This window comes from Protopterus annectens, chromosome 9.part0 (assembly GCF_019279795.1).
Source record: "Protopterus annectens isolate FY-2018-M chromosome 9.part0, PAN1.0, whole genome shotgun sequence".
NCBI classification, from domain to species: Eukaryota; Metazoa; Chordata; order Ceratodontiformes; family Protopteridae; genus Protopterus; species Protopterus annectens.
Window position 1 is genome coordinate 786,943,522 of NC_056743.1, and position 18,263 is coordinate 786,961,784.

At 46.8% G+C, this 18,263-nt stretch overlaps 1 protein-coding gene across 2 annotated transcripts in view; it reads right to left on the reverse strand.

Annotated features, from left to right (window-relative positions):
- The window catches only part of PRMT1 (protein arginine methyltransferase 1), a 669,379-nt gene that overhangs the window by 207,846 nt on the left and 443,270 nt on the right, over positions 1–18,263 (reverse strand). The window lies entirely within an intron of this gene.

Here is an 18,263-nt window from a genome sequence, read left to right on the forward strand (position 1 = left end):
CCTGCAAGAAATCTGAGGTATCTTCTGCAATCTGGTCGTACAGGGACGTGCAGGTATGCCTCCTTGAGATCTAGAGTCACCAGCCAAGACTCCTTGCCCAGCATGGGAAGAAGTTGCTGTAGGGTCAGCATTTTGAATTTTGGAACAATGAGATATGTGTTCAGAGCGGACAGGTCGAGAATAGGCCTCCATTGGTTTTCTTTTCTTGGTACCAGGGAAAGTCTGGAGTAAAATCCTTGCCCTTGTTCCATTGGTGGTACCTTTTCTATAGCTCTCATTCTTAGTAAGTGGTTGATTTTTCCTAGAGCGTTTGTTTGTTGTTTGGTGGTAGGTTTGGCATTCCTCTCTTTTTTGGTAGAGTGTGGAAGTGAAACCTGTAGCCTTTGTCTATAGTCTGTAAAATCCATTTGTCTCCTGTAATGTAATGCCAGTTTACGGAAAATAAGGCTAGCTTTCCGCCTAAGGGTGCTTCCAATTGTTCCCTGGTAGGCGGTATCAGAGCCAAGTCATTGTGTCTGCCCTGTTGAAGTGGTAGTAGCTGGATCTGTGGCAGTACTTCTCTGGTTGTTAGGCTGCCACTGACGTCCCCTGTAGGCCCCTCTGGATTGACCTCTGCCTCTTGGGCGCATATTTCGGCCTCTCTGTGCTCTGGAGGTGTCTGGAGAGGACCAAGTCTTCGTAGGCCAATTTCTACTAAACCTCGGAGGTTGGACCTGTAAGAAATCCTTGACTGAACAGATTTTGCTTTTTCTTCCACCTTCTTCAGCACTTGCTGTGCAGGGGAGCCAAACAAACTTTGTTTCTCCATGGGAGCATCTAGGAACCTTGACTTGACATGGTCTGGTAAGGTTTGCTCTTTTAACCATGCATGCCTTCTGATCACGGTTCCAGTCATGGCTGACCTAAAGGAAGCCTCCAGTGCATCATAGCTGCATTTTAAAGAATGATTACTGACCTGCTGAGTGTTATGTAACAAATCCTGAAGGGACTTACGGTCTATAGGTTCAGGAGAGGACAGTTTTTTATTTAGCTGGTCTAACAAAAATTCCTGATACTGGATCATGTGGAATTGGCAGTTTAAGGCCCTAGCCGAAAGAGTAGCAGAAGTGTAAACTTTTTTACCCCATCTCTCTAATGCTCTAGATTCTCTTTCAGAGGGGAGGGGGGTTTTGGCAGAGGCAGCTGCTACAGCTTTGGGGCCCTGAGAAATGGTTTCAGGATCTGCAATAGGAGCCTTATACAAGTGAAAGTGCGTGTCTGGGACCCTGTAATATCTGTCGGGTTTGGCAGGGGCCGGAAGAGAGTCAGGAGCAGTACAGGCATCATTAAATGCATCATCCACAACTGTTAGTACTGGAGGAATGGCTAAAGGCCTATGCTGTGGTAAATGTAAAAAGGTCCTAAGCCTTTTCCTTGAATCTGAGAAATCCTGGCCCTGCCATTGAAAATGCTCTCATAGCATGTAAGGTTTCCCCAAAAGAAAATTCCTCAGGAGGAGAGGCAGAAGGAATGGAGTCTTCTGCATCAGAATCCTCATATGGAGAATAAGGGCCTTCTGGAGGATTTGAATTTTCTGACTCATCCGAGGAGTAGTCAGTGGATACTGGATCGGGGGGCTCTGCTCTAGGCCTTTTCTCTGGAGGGGGTTGAGAGGCCCTGTCTGGGTGAGGTTGGGATCCCCTGATCAAGGAAATGAGATCCTCAGCCAGGCTAAGCATTTGGGAACTAGAAGTAGGCCTGTGTGGGGCTTTAGCAGGCAAGGCCTTAGAAGATTTAGCTGCTTTAGCCCTAGAAAAAGCCTTGATGGACATAGATGCAGGGGGCCTAGCAGCTCCACGTGCAGGAGTAGATATGTCTAAAGGAATAGGATCTGATAAATCCTGGGTGCCTGCTACAGCAGGAGAAATTTCGGTAGCAGATTCAGCCATGCTGTGTGAGGCCTCGGCTGTCGGAGGTATGTTTTCGGCCGAAGGAAGAACCGAGGACTCTGTTTCAGCCGAAACAGAGACACTCGCGGTAGGCTTAACAGTGGTTTCAGCCGAAACCGCGGACCGCGAGTGTCGGTCCTTTTCCTTACGCTTTTTAGCTAATTGCGAAGTCGGAGTCTCAGACGGCATTTTGTAAGCAAAAGCGGGACCAAAAAACTCCTCCGCAAACTCCGACCGACGTCTAAGTGTCCCGTCGGTTGAAGGAAGCACAGGCTAGACAAGCTGATACGTCGTGGTCTGGGCCTAAGCAAGGAAGGCAGTAAGAGTGGAAATCCTTATGAGGTATTTGTTTCCCACAAGTTAAACAATTTACTTTTTCTGACATCGGCTGAGGCAAGAAAGAGTCCCCAACGGGGTACTTAGCTTTTTAGAAGTCTTCGGTAGTAGAAATCTTTGGATCTGACCGACCGGCACTTGCGAACAGCTTCTGCTTCGGGCACCGCGCGGCAAGAAAGACTGAGGAAAATGGCGTCGGCTGATGCCTTAATACCCAATTCACAGCAGCTATGACGTCGGGTGAAGTGCGACATCAGCCGAGGCCAGACCCAGACTTTGGAATCTGGCCGACCGAAGGGCTGCCTGAGGCAGGACAACCCATATGTTAGGACTGCAGATGCATCCTTGAAGGACATCCAGTGCTGCCTTGACCAATAGGGAGTCAGCAGCAGCAAGAATTTTGGTTTGCCCTTCCTGATTTTCAGGATGACTTTCTGAATGGGGGTGTGTGGAAAGGCATAGAAACCATACCTTCAATGGAATGCTGAAGGCATCTACCCTTCAACCAAGTGGAAACGTATCCTTGGTGCACAATCTCTTCAATTGTCTGTTCTGGGGGAGGCAAATCTACCAGAGATGTGCCCCACCAGTGGACAGTGTCTAGAAAAATGCCCCTGTTCAGCATCCACTCGTTCTGTAGAGGATGTTCTGCTGAGAGCATCTGCTTATTGGTTATCCTGGGAAGGAATGTATGTTGCTTGCAAAGATAAGCTATTTCGGGAGGCAGAACCCCAAACTGATTGTTATCCGGCAAGAGGCAGGACTTGGTCACTCCTTGTTTGTTGAGGTACCACAACTGCGGCAGTGCGTGAAGATTTGAAGGGGGCCTGGTTGCAAGATTCGGAGAAAGGCTTTCAGGGCCAAAAGACTGCTGTCATTTCCCTCATTGATAAGTTTCTTTTGGAGGGTAAGATGCCAGGTCTCCTGTATCATGAAGCCCTTCACGGTAGCCCCCCACCCTAGGTCTGATGCATCTGTATATACATGTACTGGATTGGGCTAGGGGTTGAAGTGGAAGGCCTGGGCTCATTTGCAAATGTTGAATCCACCACCTTAGTTCTGCTTTCAGGCAGGGAAAGTGTAATCTGAAACACTAGAGGGTGTTCGTGTTGAGACCCCATTCTTCAGATACCACTGCAGTTTTCGTACATGTATTCTGGCAAAAGGAACCATAGGGATGGTGGCTGCCATCAGCCCCAAGACCCATAAGAATATAGTCGTGCAGATATCTGCTGTATCTGCATTAGGTCTTGAAAGTGGGTAGAGGGAGAGAACTTTGTCCTGAGGGAGGAATGCCCGCATCAGGTCTGTTCTGATCCTGCAGCCCAGATAGATTGTCCTGCTGAAGGGTTAGTGATGATTTTTGGAATGCTGAGGGCGAACCCAGGCTCTGAAGCAGGGAAAAGGTGAATTGCAGATGGTTTTGCAGGGTGTCCTCTTTCTGTTACGAGGCAGACTCCTAGGGCACAGAAATTTGGACGCCTTTGGTTCTGCAAAAGGCTACAGCTGCAGCTAAGCATTTTGTGAATACGCTGGGTGCAATAGATAAACCAAAGGGCAACGCTGTAAACTGGAAGTGTGAACAGGGCCCAGTGAAAATTATTTTCTGTGGGAGGGCTTACTGGGATATGGAGGTAAGCAAGCATCCTTCAGATAAAGTGGGGCCATAAAGGCCTGAGCTGGCAATAGTGGAAGAAGGATTTTCAGGGATAACATTCTGAATGATGGAACTTTTAGGAACAGGTTTAGAAGGGACAGATCTAGTATTGGCCTCCAAAGGCCATCTTTTTGGGGGACAAGAAATCTAGAGTAAAACCCTTTTCCTTCATGTCCTGGAGGGGCAAGTTCTATAATTCCAAGGTTCAGAAGGTCCTGTAGGACCTGAGGAATAAGATGGTTGATTTTTTTTTTTGGGGGGGGGGGGGGATTCCCCTTGTAAAGGGCTTTTCCTTCCAAGGCTAGAAATATCCCTCTTGTACTACTGCCAGCACCCAGTGGTCTGAGGTGATGGATCTCAGAAGGGAGAGGAAGTGGGAGATGTGGGCTAACAAGGGGAGGTGGGCAAGGCAGTCACGCATTGTTGGAGCCATTTTGTCATGAAAAAGCAGTCTTTGAATAGGCTGTGAGACTGCTGGTCTGCAGGTGGTGTGCCTCCTGGTTCCTTTCCTATGCCTGGAAGAGGATGGAGTAGCAGAGGGTGTTCTGACGGTCAGATAGGGTAATTTCTGTAATATTTAGGAACGGGAGACACCAGGAGGTTTTTGATGTCTTGAAGCGCTTTACATTTCGCCTGAAGGTTAACAATGTCTGCAGACTGTTTACCAAACAAGAGGTTGTGGTCTAGAATGGCATCTAGGATTTTTGACTAAATCCTCTGGTAGGGATTGAAGGCAGCGCCATGAAAATCTGCATAGTACTGATGCAGAAGCAACGGACCTTGCAGAGGCCTCTTCTGCATAAGTGCATCTAATAGAATGTCTGGCCCACTTGAGAAGCCAAGGACAGTTTTGATGCTACCTCTGTCTTGCTAGGGCAGTTTGGTATGGAGGACAGGAGGGCAGAAGCTTGGGATACAAGGTCCAAAGCATATTTTTTATCCTATGAGTTTGGTAGTTGATCACTCTGAAGGAAAGGGTGGAAGAGGTATAAACCTTGCCTATCTTGTCCGTGTTTTTACTATGTCAGTAGTAAGAGATGAAGAAATCTGTCTACTGCTTGTCAGTGGATACAGGAATCCATGCTGGGTCTGCCAGGAGAGATTTTACCAGGAATTTTTGTTCAACTGGTACTTTATAGAAACGGTCAGGCCTCTTAGGAGCAGGGGGTTAAGAGTTGAGTTTTTAGATGCTGCAGAGAATGCATCACGATACGCAGGAATATAGTACAGTTGTGCACACTTACCATAAATATAGATATTTGTATTCACTGTCACAGTCATCACCTGTGGGGAATCCCTGCTGTGGTAGCCCTCAGCCAGCCCAAATAGAGTGTTTTTCTACGTCGGCTGCTGTTGCTTGTGCCCAACGTCAGGTAGTCAGTGCTATAAAGCAAGGCAGCCAACACCATTACATCAGTTTTTCTTGCCCTAACCAGTCAGAAGCTCCAGGAAAGATGGTAAGGGTGACCTGGTGGCAGAAAGCCACCATAAGAAGCTCATGCCTTCCTAAAAAAAAAAGAGGATATAAGGGGGGAGGAGGGAGGGGAAACCAGAAATGCAACACTGAATGCACTAACATATACATTTATGGTAAGTGTGCACAAAGTACAGTTTTGTACCTACTATAAATGTAGATGTTCGAATGCTAATACAGCTGCAGTAATCACAGATGGGTTCTCTGCCGTCAGGCGGGTCCTCGGTCGGCCGAATTCCAAAGTCTAGGTCCGGCGTCTGTTGTCGCTTTCTTTCCTGACGTCAGTGCGACAGGGGTATACAACACACAGCCGACGCCATTTTCTTCAGTCTTTCTTGCCCCAGATGTCAGGTGCCCCCAGAAGGAAGGCAATACATAAATTATATATATATAATCATGCAATGCAATATAATAAAAAACAGTAGTTGCAAGCAAATACACCATAGAAGGATAACCCAATCAGGTTGTATGAGGAGGTGTTAGCCACTAGGCCTTTACCAAGAGGGGAAGGAAGGAGGGAAACCTGCACTGCAGCTGTATTAGCACTCTAACATCTACATTTATGGTAGGTACAAAACTGTACTATGTTCGTGCATACAGCTGCAGTAATCACAGATGGGTAGAATCCCAAAGCTACGCACAGGGTGGTAGGCACTAGGTGGAACTGGGAGGAGCCAGAATGCCCTGCAACACAGCAGTGGCAAAGCCTGCTCTAGTTTTGGAGTATAAAGGCAGGTGGTAGTGTTTTGTGAAGGTATGCACAGAACTCAAGTGGCTGCCTCCAAAATATCTTTGGTAGGGACTCCTCTGAGGAAGGCTGTAGAGGTAGCTGTGGCCCTTGTGGAGTGGGATCTGATGCCTGTAGGAACAGATTTGCCATGAAAGGAGTAACAAAACCGTATGCAGTGGCCTATCCATTTTGAAATTGGATGTTTGGAAATTGGCTTCCCTTGAGCTCCTACAGCATAGGACACAGTTGTTCTGATTTCCTGAAAGGCTTTGTTCCGTCCAAATAGTAACGTAGCTGTCTATGGATGTCCAAGGAATGTAGCAGCCTTTCCCCTTTGTTTTGAGGATTGGGGTAAAAGGTAGGTAAGTGTATGGCCTGATTTAAAGCTACCCTGGATACTACCTTAGGCATAAATGACGGGTTGGTTCATAGGGAAACCCTGTCCTGATGGAAGACTAGAAAGGGCTGCACAGCCATGAGGGCTTGTAGTTCCGAAACCCTACGAGCTGAGGTAATGGCCAGAAGGAAAGCTGTTTTCCAGGACAAATATTGCAAATCTGTTGAGGCAGCTGGTTCAAAGGGAGGCAATGTTATTTTTTCTAGAATGAAATTAAGATCCCAGGCTGGTATTGGTTGTTTCCTTGGAGGTCTTATATTCTTAACCCCTGAGGAACTGTCTTAAGAGTGGGTGAGAAAATAAGGGTGGATCAGTGTTGTATTCTGCAGAAATGGCTGAGGCATGAATTTTGATGGAGGAAAATGAAAGTCCACTGTTCAACAGCTCAGCTAGATATTGTAATATCCGAGGCAAATTAAGTTTTCTAGGATCCTGGCCTTTTTTCTCATTCCAAGCGCAAAACTGTTTCCATTTCGCGGAGTAAGCCTTTCTAGTAGATGGCCTACTGGCCTCCAAAATGACATCCTGCACCTCTTTGGAGAGTAGGGTCTGTTGTGGTGTTAAGGAACTTTCCATGCAGCCAGATTGAGTGTTTTCAGCTGACTGAAGAGTTTTGTAGCTGTGCTGAGTCAGTAGAAGAGGCATTAGAGGTAGGGTCCAGGGAGGAGTATGTGTTAGGCTCCTCAGGAGTGGGTACCAGTGTTGTCTTGGCCAGTCTGGAGCAATCATTATCATCTTCGGTCTGTCTGCTCTTGCTTTCAAGAGCACCTTGGGCAGAAGAGGCAAAGGTGGGAAGGCGTAAACTGTCCATGCTGCCCAACTGAAAGGGCGTCCACTCTCCAGGCCTTTGGATGGAAGGTCCTTGAGCAGAACTTTGCCAATTGAAGATTCCTGTGGGAGGCGAAGAGATCTATGTCTGGCCTTCCCCAAGCTTGGATTATCTTTGTAAACACTTGAGGATGCAACTTCCATTCGTGTGGGTTTGTCATTTCTGCTTAGATTGTCTGCCAGCGTGTTTTCCAATCCTGGCAGGTACTGTACTTGAAGTTCGATTTGCCATTCCAGAGCCAAGTTCCAAAGTGACATGGCTAGCCTGCACAGGGGGTATATGAATGTGTTCCTCCTTGTTTATGTACCACATTATTGTGGTGTTGTCTGTTCTTAATTGTCCTGGATGCAGGAGGTCCTTGAAAGCTGTAACTGCATTTATCACTGCTAGCATTTCTTTTTGATTGATGTGAAGGTGCTTTTCCTTTTAGGACCATTTGCCCTGAACGCACCTGTCTGTCATGTGCGACCCCCAGGCGTAATCTGAGGCGTCTGTTGTGATGACTTGATTTGCTTGAGGCTTGCAGAATGGGAGACCTGTGTTTGTTTGACATGCTTGGGCCCACCATAGAAATTCCTTTTGCAAACATGGAATTATTGGTATTATTGTTTCCAAACTGTGGCTGTTGAGACCATAGGTTTTTTAGGTACCATTGAAGTTTCCTCATATGCAACTTTGCACATGGGATTAAAAGAATGCAAGATGCCATGAAGCCCAGAGCCTGCAGGATTTTCCTTGCAGTAAGCCTGGTACAATTTGCTAGTATTTTGAAGTACTGAGTTAGTTGTCCCTGTTTCTGGCATAAGATGGGCCATCTGGGTGTTTGTGTCCAAGTTGGCACCCAGGAAAGTTATTTTCTGAGATGGTGTTAGCCTGGATTTCTCTGTTGACTGTGTATCCCAGGGAATTCAGTAACCGTGTTACATAAGCCAGATGTTCTAGAAGTATGTGCTTGCTGTCCGCTTGGATCAGGCAGTCCAAATAAGGGTAAATTTGTATCCCTTGAAGTCTGCAGTAGGCAATTACTGATGCCAGGCATTTTGTGAATACTCTGGGCACAGTAGATAAGCCAAAGGGCAATGCAGAGAATTGATAGTGAATTGAACCTGCAAGAAATCTGAGGTATCTTCTGCAGCTTTGTCTGATTGGGACATGCAGGTATGCCTCCTTGAGGTCCAATGTTACCAGCCAAAACTCCTTGCCCAGCATGGGAAGAAGCTGCTGTAATGTGAGCATCTTGAATTTTGGTACGAGTAAGAATGTGTTTAGGATGGACAAGTCCATAATGGGTCTCCAGTCGGTTCCTTTCCTTGGTACCAGAAATAGCCTGGAATAAAAGCCTTGACCTTGTTCGTGAGTAGGTACCTCTTGAATAGCTTTATTGTCTATGAGCTTTGAAATTTGTATTTGTGCCTCTGCCCTTTGTGTGGCAGGTTTGGCATGCCTCATTTTTGGAAGAGTGTGAAAATGAAATCTGTAGCCTCGGTTTATAACGTCCAGGATCCATTTGTCTGTTTTGACAATATGCCAATTTCTTGTAAATAATGCCAGCTTTCCTCCCAAGGGTGCTGCCAGTTGAGACTTGCTTGGCATGGAAAGGAGGAAGTCATTAGGCTCGTTTCCTGTATTGTTGTTCACAGTCTTCGCCACCTCTTGGCGCTGGAGTTTGCCATTGCCTGCCTCTATATGATCCTTGTGATTGTCCTCTGCCCCTTGTGCGCCTGTATCTACCTCTTTGGGGCTTGTCCGTGGCTGGAAAGGACCAGTTTTTAGAAGGCCAATTTCTGCTAAAACGTGGTGGTTGAACCTGTAGAAAAGCTTTGACAGTCTGCATAAATTTGGCTTTTTCTTCCATTTTCCGTAGCATCTCCTCAGCATTAGTACCAAATAGCACATCCTTTTGTAAAGGAGCATCTAGTAGTTTAGCTTTCACATGATCAGGCAAGATTTGTTCCCTAAGCCAGGCATGTCTACGAATGACTGATCCTGTAACAGCAGCTCTACTTGAGGCCTCTAGGGCATCATAGCCACATTGTAAGGTGTGTTTACCCACTTGTTCTGCACTGTGCATCATATCCTGCAACTCCTTCAAATTTGGTTCAGGTTGAGACATTTTATTCCTTAATTGTGATAACAGAAACTGCTATTTAAGCATATGAAACTGACAATTTAAGGCCCTCATAGCTAGGGTGGCCGAGGTATATACCTTTTCCCCCCACCTTTCTAAGGATCTTGACTCTTTCGGAAGGTAGTGGATTCTTAGCAGTAGAGGCCTTCATTCCGTTGGGGCCTTGAGAAATGGTTTCAGGGTTAGCATTATGGCTTTTGTAAAGAAATTGGTGAGTTAGGAACTCTGTAGTACCCATCAGGCTTGACTGGGGCAGGAGGCAGGGAATCCGGATTAAGGCAAGCCTCCGAATAAACATCTTCAAGTATGTCCAAGGCAGGAGGTATCGCCAAAGGTCTGTGTTGAGGTAACAAAAGAAATTCCCTAAGTCTTTTATAAGGTGTGCAAGGTTTCCCCAAAAGAAAAATCCTCTGGAGGAGATACAGAAGGAATGGACTACTCTGCATCAGAATCTTCAAAAGGGGAGTAAGAGTGTTCCTCTACATCAGAATGTTCTGAAAAAATGGAGCCCTGATCAGAAGAGGGAGAATCTTCCTCCACTCTGGGTCTTGTCTGGAGGGGGTTGGGAACCCCTGATAAGAGTAATTAAATCCTCAGCCATTTTAAGCATCTGCCTTTTAGGCATAAGGCCTGGAGATGTGCCCCGTGCAACAGGCCTCTTGGGATGCCTGGCATATTTGGACTTAGTAAAGGCCTTAATGGAAAAGGAGGATGAGGTCTAAAGACACTATGGGTGGAAGTGGACCTGTCCACATTAGGAGGCTCAACACACAGTGGCTTCGGTGGTTGTAGACTGGGTACGGGCCGAGGTACCTGCAGTCTCGGATACAGAAGATACCGCCAAAGAAGTGCCGTCGGTAGTCAGGGACTGCATAGGCGTCTCGCTGAGAACCGGACCACGTGCAGCCGGTTTTGGCGTGGTGTCGGTGGAGACTGCGGACCTCGTGTGTCGGTCCTTATCCTTGCGTTTTTTGGACAAAACGGTAGCCGGAGTCTCCGACATTTTATAATCAAAGGCTTTACCAAAAAGGTGTTGGGTGAACTCCGCCTGACGCTTAGTGCGTTTATTGAAAGTAGCGCAAAAGCGACAGCCCGAAACGTCGTGGTCTGGGCCTAAACAAGGTATGCAGAGGGAATGGAAATCCTTATGCAGTATTTGCTTCCCACAAGAAATACAATTGTTAACTTTTTCTGACATCGGTCAGAGGCAAGAAAAGTTTCCCCAATGGGGTACTTAGCTTTAAAGAGGACTTCGGTTTCCAATTATTCGTAAATTCAGGAACTGGCCGACCGGCACTTGCGAACTGCTTCTGCTTCGGGCACCGCGCGCCAAAAAAGACTGAAGAAAATGGCGTCGGCTGTGTCTTGTATACCCCTGCCTCACTGACGTCAGGAAAGAAAGCGACAACAGATGCCAGACCTAGACTTTGGAATTCGGCCGACCGAGGGACCGCCTGACGGCAGAGAACCCATCTGTGATTACTGCAGCTGTATGCACAATGAACATCTGCTGATATTTAAGCATATGGAACTGACCCATTAAAGGCCCTCATGGCTAGGGTGGCAGAGGTATATACCTTTTTTCCCCACCTTTCTAAGGATCTAGACTTTCGGAAGGTAGTGGATTCTTAGCAGTAGAGGCCTTCATTCCCTTGGGGCCTTGAGAAATGGTTTCAGGGTCAGCATTATGGCTTTTGTAAAGAAATTGGTGAGAGTTAGGAACTCTGTAGTACTTATCAGGCTTGACTGGGGCAGAAGGAAGGAATCCGGATTAAGGCAAGCCTCCGAGTAATCATCAAGGTATGTCCAAGACAGGAGGTATCGCCAGAGGTCTGTGCTGAGGTAGCAAAAGAAATTCCCTAAGTCTTTTCTTGGAATCAGAAAAGTCTTGGCCTTCCCGATGGAAGTGTTCCCTCAAGGTATGCAAGGTTTCCCCAAAGGAAAAATCCTCTGGGGGAGATACAGAAGGAATGGACTGCTCTGCATCAGAATCTTCAAAAGGGGAGTAAGTGTTCCTCTTCATCAGAATGTTCTGAAATAATGGAGCCCTGGTCAGAAGAGGGGGAATTCTTCCTCCACTCTGGGTCTCTTGTCCGGAGGGGGTTGGGAACTCCTGATAAGAGTAATTGAATCCTCAGCCATTTTTAGCATCTGCTTTTTAGGCATGGGGCCTGGAGATGGGCCCTGTGCAACAGGCCTCTTGGGATGCATGGCTGATTTGGACATAGTAAAGGCCTTTATGGAAAAGGAAGATGAGGGTCTAAAGACACCATGGGTGGAAGAGGACCTGTCCACATTAGGAGGCTCAACACTCACAGTGGCTTCGGTAGTTGTAGTCTGGGTATGGGCCGAGGCACCTGCGGTCTCGGTTACAGAAGACACCGCCAAAGAAGTGTAGTCGGTAGTCAGGGGCTGCGTAGGCACCTCGCTGAGAACCAGACCACGTGTAGCCAGTTTTGGTGTGGTGTCGGTGGAGACCTCGTGTGTCAGTCTTTGTCCTTGCGTTTTTTGGACAAAACGGTAGTCTGAGTCTCCGGCGACATTTTATAATCAAAGGCTTTACCAAAAAAGTGCTGAGCGAACTCCGCCCGACGCATAGTGTGTTTATTGAAAGTAGCGCAAAAGCGACAGCCCGAGACATCGTGGTCTGGGCCTAAACAAGGTATGCAGAGGGAATGGAAATCCTTATGCGGTATTTGCTTCCCACAAGAAATACAATTGTTAACTTTATCTGACATCGGTCTGAGGCAAGAAAAGTTCCCCCAACGGGGTACTTGGCTTTATAGAAGACTTCGGTTTCCAAATTTTCGTAATTTCAGGAGCTGGCCGACCGGCACCTGAGAAGTGCTTCTGCTTCGGGCACCGCGTGGCAAAAAAAAAAACTGAAGAAAATGGCGTCGGCTGCGTCTTGTATACCCCTGTCGCACTGACGTCAGGAAAGAAAGCGACAACCGATGCCGGACCTAGACTTTGGAATTCGGCCGACCAAGGACCCACCTGACGGCAGAGAACCCATCTGTGATTACTGCAGCTGTATGCACGATGAACATCTGTACTAGGTTCTTAGTGTTTCACTGTTGCAGTCACCTGTGGGAGGATTCCCAAAGCTGAGGACAGGGGTGGTATGATTAGTAATGGACCTTAGCCTGGGTCAGAATGCCCTGCTGAACTGCATTGGCAAACCCTGCCATAGTGAAAAAAGAGGGAGGTGATAATGCTTAGTAAAGGTATGGACAGAAGTCCAGGTGGCACCTTCCAAGACGTTCCTGGTGGGGACTCCTCTCAGGAATGCTGTAAAGTGGAGGCTGCCCTAGTGGATAGGTACGAATAGACTTAGGGGGTGGTTTCCAATGAAATCTGTAGCAGAAATAGAGGGTGTGATATCCATTAGGAGATGGTTTGCTTGGAAGTGGGCTTCCCCTCTGCTCCAGAGGCAAAGCTGACCAGCACTTTGTTTTCCTGAAGGCTTTAGTACGGTCTAGGTAGTATCTGAGCCTTCTGTGCACATCTAGAGAATGCCAAATTCTTTCCCCCTTGTTTTGAGGGTTAGGGAAGAAGGCAGGTAGATCTATGGCCTGTTTGAGAGTCACATTAGATACCACCCTGGGCATAAGAGGGGTTTAGTCCTCAGGGAGAGGATGTCTGCATGGAAAATGATGGGCTCAATGTTTGAAGTTCTGAAACCCTTCTGGCTGAGATGATCGTTAGCAGGAAAGCAGTCTTCCAGATGACATTTTTTAGTTCTGCTGAAGCAGCAGGTTCAAAGGGTGGTAAGGTTATTTTTTTCCAAAACATAATTCAGGTAGTCTCAGGCTGGCGTGGTTGGCCTTCTGAGAGGTCGGATATTTAAAGCCCCTCTGAGGAACTGTATTCAAAGGATGTGAGAACAGGGGCGATCTGTATTGACATGAGCTGAAATGGCAGAGGCATGGATTTTAAGAGGAGAGGCCACCATTTAGCAACTCCGCTAGATACTCCAAGAGGGATGGGAAGGATGCAAGAAACTGCCCTCTGGACTGATTCCAAGAGCAGAATTTTTCCATTTTCCTGCGCAAGATTTTCTGGTGCTGGGCCTTCTGGCCTCTGATAATATCTAGGACCTGCTTAACAGGGGCCCCTGGTTTGCTTTTAGGGCATATGCCATGCTGTCAGTGTCTGCAAGTGCGGATGAATTTCCACCCCCACCTGAGTCAAGAGGTCTGAGATGAGGAGGAAGCTTTGTCAGGCTGCGCAGTAAGAGGTACCAATGGTGCCTGGGCCAATCTGGAGCAATGAGGATGGCCTTTGGCCTCTCCTCCCTTATCTTGAGTACCTTGGGAATAAGCAAAGGACAGAATGCGTACACTAAGAGGGAGTTCCACAGGAAGGTCAAGGCATCAACTTCTACGCTAGGTGGTGATGCTATCCAGTACAGAATTTTTCCAACTGGTGGTTGAGGTGCAAAGCAAAGAGATCCACCTCCAGAGTTACCCACTCCTGAGTGACTTGCAAAAAGATTTTTCTGTGGAGCTGCCATTCGTGGGGGTCCAGCAAGTTTCCTGGCAGGTAGTGGGCTATTTGATGCAATCCCATGGAGGAGGCAGTCAGAAGTTCATGGCTAGCCTGCAGAGGGTAAGATTGGGTCACTCCCGCCACATTACAGTGGTGTTCTGTTTTGATAAGGACCAATCCTGGGCCTGAGATGGGTGAAAAATGTATTTTAATTTGTGCACTCTGCTTCTATGTTGTGCTGTATCCAAAGTCTTAAGACGCACAGTCTTGCTGGCTGTTTACTGCTGAAGAGACAGAGCTTTGCATGACTCCATCTATAGTCTGTTTAAAGCACCAAGCCTTTCAAATTGCACACTGAAATATATTTTGCAGCTATAAGCAGTTACAGATAACTTACTTTATAATAAACCACATGTACTCTGTCACACTGTAGCATACATTTACAAAGTTTTCCTTCATAACAGATAGGACCTCTACAAAATACCTTTCTGCCCCTCTACAAAATACCTTTCTGCCCCTCTACAAAATACCTTTCTGCCCCTCTACAAAATACCTTTCTGCCCCTCTACAAAATACCTTTCTGCCCCTCTACAAAATACCTTTCTGCCCCTCTACAAAATACCTTTCTGCCCCTCTACAAAATACCTTTCTGCCCCTCTACAAAATACCTTTCTGCCCCTCTACAAAATACCTTTCTGCCCCTCTACAAAATACCTTTCTGCCCCTCTACAAAATACCTTTCTGCCCCTCTACAAAATACCTTTCTGCCCCTCTACAAAATACCTTTCTGCCCCTCTACAAAATACTCTTTCTGCCCCTCTACAAAATACTCTTTCTGCCCCTCTACAAAATACCTTTCTGCCCCTCTACAAAATACCTTTCTGCCCCCCTCACATAACTGAACTACTACAACTGTTAGTGCTAGTCACGCACAGAGATTTTATTTCTTCTTGGTATCTTTTTTTGGCCTTCTGTGGGAAGTCACAATGTCCGTTTTTAGACTTTTCTATTGTCCTTTTGTGATTTAATTGTAAGCACTTTTGCTGATGTATGGATGCCATTAACAGAAATTTAAAAGGAAACATCTGTACAAGCTGTTCCTATTGAAAAATCATATACTGCTGAGTTTAGACATTTGTTCTGCAAACATGAGAAAACCATGTAATACTTGCTTTCCAATATTGCTTAGTTAGGCTTTTTCTTTTTGATGCTGTGAAGAGAAGCCTGTCTGTTATACATATAGTATGAATGCTCATTTACATTGCTAAACTGTATACATATATTCAAGCAAACTTTTTATCCTATGCTTTATCTTTCAGCATATTTACAACATACTTAATTTCAGCCTTATATTCATAATCTCCAACAATGGGATATGAGGGATATCAGCCTTTTGTACTGCCATCAATTCCTTCTGGTTGGTGTGCAAGGGAAGGTGCTGGGCATCCCAAACGCATTGGGTGCCCCTTCCTGCTAAGTGAGGTGCCCCTAGCAAGGTCTGTGGTGGTCTGGCCTGTAGGGCAGAGGATGAAGGATAGACCCTTGTTCTTTGCACAGGCCCTTGCCCACCAGAAAACTCAGCCTTTATACAAGGGATCAGAGGGAGACCGATCTCGAGGCCGAGTGCAGACATCAAAGGTTCTTTAGATACCACTAAAGTTTCCTCATGTGAAACCTGGCCAGAGGAATTAGAAGAATGTAGGATGCCATGTACCCCAAGCCTTGCAGGAATTTCCTCGCTGTGAGGTGACGTCTGGAAGCCAGCTGGGTAAAGCAGAGCTGCAGGAAACTCGGCTTTTCTGGTGAAAGACCATTTGGGGTGCAGTGTCCAGCAGTGCTCCCAGGAAAAATTATCCTCCTGGAGGAAGTTTGCTTTGATTTCTTCGATAGTGAAACTTGAGACCAAGATGGTTTTGACAAAAAGGAGGTCCTGGAGCAGCTTTTCTTTGCACTATGCCTGAATTAGGCAGCCTAGTTAAGGGTAAATCTGAACATCTGTCTGCAAAATGCCATGGCCAGGGGTAAGCATTTGATGAATACTTTGGGAGTAGTAGATAAGCCAAAGGGTAAGGTAGTGCAGAGAAAGCACAGTTGTGAACACTTAAATGTAGATGATGAGTGTATTCACTGCTGCAGTCATCACATTTGGGTTATCCCTGCAAGGGTAGCCCTCGGCCGGCCCAAATACCAGAGACTTAGTATTTCTACGTCAGTTGCAGTCACTTGACTGAAGTCAGGTCATCAGTACTATAAAGTAAGGCAGTGGATGCCATTACATCCGTTTTGCCCTAACGTGTCAGGAGTCCCCAAGTAGAACAGGTTCTGGTGGAACCACCTCACCAGTGGTAAATACCAACATATCCCTTGTAAGGAAAGAACAAGTTAGAATGGTAATAAAAGGAGAAAGGGGGATGCAGGGAGGGAAACCAGGACTGCAACAGTGAATACACTAACACCTACATTTATAGTAAATGTACACAACTGTACTAACTTTAGTGTTTCACTGTTGCAGTCACCACATTTGGGCTGATTACCAAAGCTGAGGAAAAGGGTGGAGGCAGTCAATGAAACTAAGGGCTGGCTAGGAGGCAGGTGTTAATGCTGGTAAAAAAAGTGTTAACAGATGTCCAGGTGGCAGCCTCCAGGATGTACTGGTGGGGACTTCCCTGAGGAAAGCTGCAGAGGTGGAGGCTGCTCTGGTGGAGTGTATCCTGACCCCCTTGGGGGGAGGCTTTCCATGCAGTTTGTAGCAGAAATGGGTGCAATGTGCTATCCATTTGGAAATGGTTTGTTTGGAGATGGCTTTGCCTTCTGCCTCTGTAGCAAAGCTAACCAGCAATTGATCAGACTTCCAAAAGGTTTTAGTCCTGCCTAGATAGAATCTGAGCTGTCTGTGCACATCTAGAGTGTGAAGAATCCCTTCCCCCATGTTCTGGGGATTAGGAAAAAAAGCTGGGCAAATGAATGAATTGGTTGAGAGCCACAGTGGACACCACCTTGGGCATGAAGGATGGATTAGTTCTGAGGGATATCCTGTCTGCATGGAAGATGAAGGGTTCAACAGCCATGAGTGCTTGCAGCTCAGACTCTTCTGGCTGAAGTAATGGCCAGAAGGAATGCAGTCGTCCAGAAGAGAAATTTTAACTCTGCAGAAGCTGGTTCGAAAGGGGGCAGGGTAAGCTTTTCCAATACAAAGTTAAGGTCCCAAGCTGGTGTTAGTGCCATTCTGGGTGGCCTCAAGTTGCTAGCCCCTCTTAGGAACTGTGATCAAAGGGTGAGAAAAGGGGGTGCTCAGTGGGAAAATGAGCAGAAGTAGCAGAGGCATAAATTTTTTTTAGAGAGAAAGACCACAGAGGCCACCGTGCGTCAGCTAAGTAATCCAGGATGAGAGGGTGGGAGGGCTGTGCCATATTGGCTCCCTTAGCCTAGATCCAGGTACAGAACCTTTTCAGTTCATCACCCTAAGATTTTCTGGTGTTAGGACGTCTCGCCTCATGGATAACATCCAGAACCAGTTTACTGAAGTTGGCAGATTGGTTTGGGGTTAAGGAATAAGTCAAGCTGCCAAACTGAGTCTGCAATTGTGGATGCATGAATTCCCCTTCCCTCTTAACAGGAGGTTTGGAATCTGAGGAAGATGCCATTGGGGTAGTGGGGACAGGCTGCGCAGCAAGGGATACCAGTGCTGCCAGGGCCAGTCTGGAGCTATAAGAACAGTCCTTGTTTTTCCTCCCTTATTTTGAGCAGTATCCTGGGGATGAGGGAGAAGGAAAGGCATACTGACCCAGGGGAAGGACAGGGCATCCACTTTCCAAGCCATGCAGTGATGCTCACTGGTACAGAATTTGCTGAGCTCATGGTTGGTGTGGGAGGCAAAGAGATAGACCTTCAGGGTTCTCCATTTCTGAGTTAGAGTAAAGGTACTTCTGTTGAGTTGCCACTCGTGTGGGTGCAGAAGATTTTTGCTTAACTGGTCTGCCAGAGAGCTTAGAGCCTGGTAGCAATTTTGCTAACAGGTGTAGTTGCACGGCCGAAGCGGTGTGCCAAAAGGTCATGACCATCCTGCGTAGAGAGTAGGACTAAGTCCCTCCATTGGCCCTGTATGCAACTGCCATCCAGTTATGCACCCCAAGCATAGTATGATGTGCCTGTGGCGAGAGTCTAGGCAGTGTGTGTGTGAGGGGGGGTGGGGGTTGGAGAAGAGAAAGGCATTTCTTTGTTGCGAGAGCATGCTGTTGCCCACCAAAGAAAATCTTTGAGGCAAGGAATTATAGAAGTTTCCAGGTCGAGGGT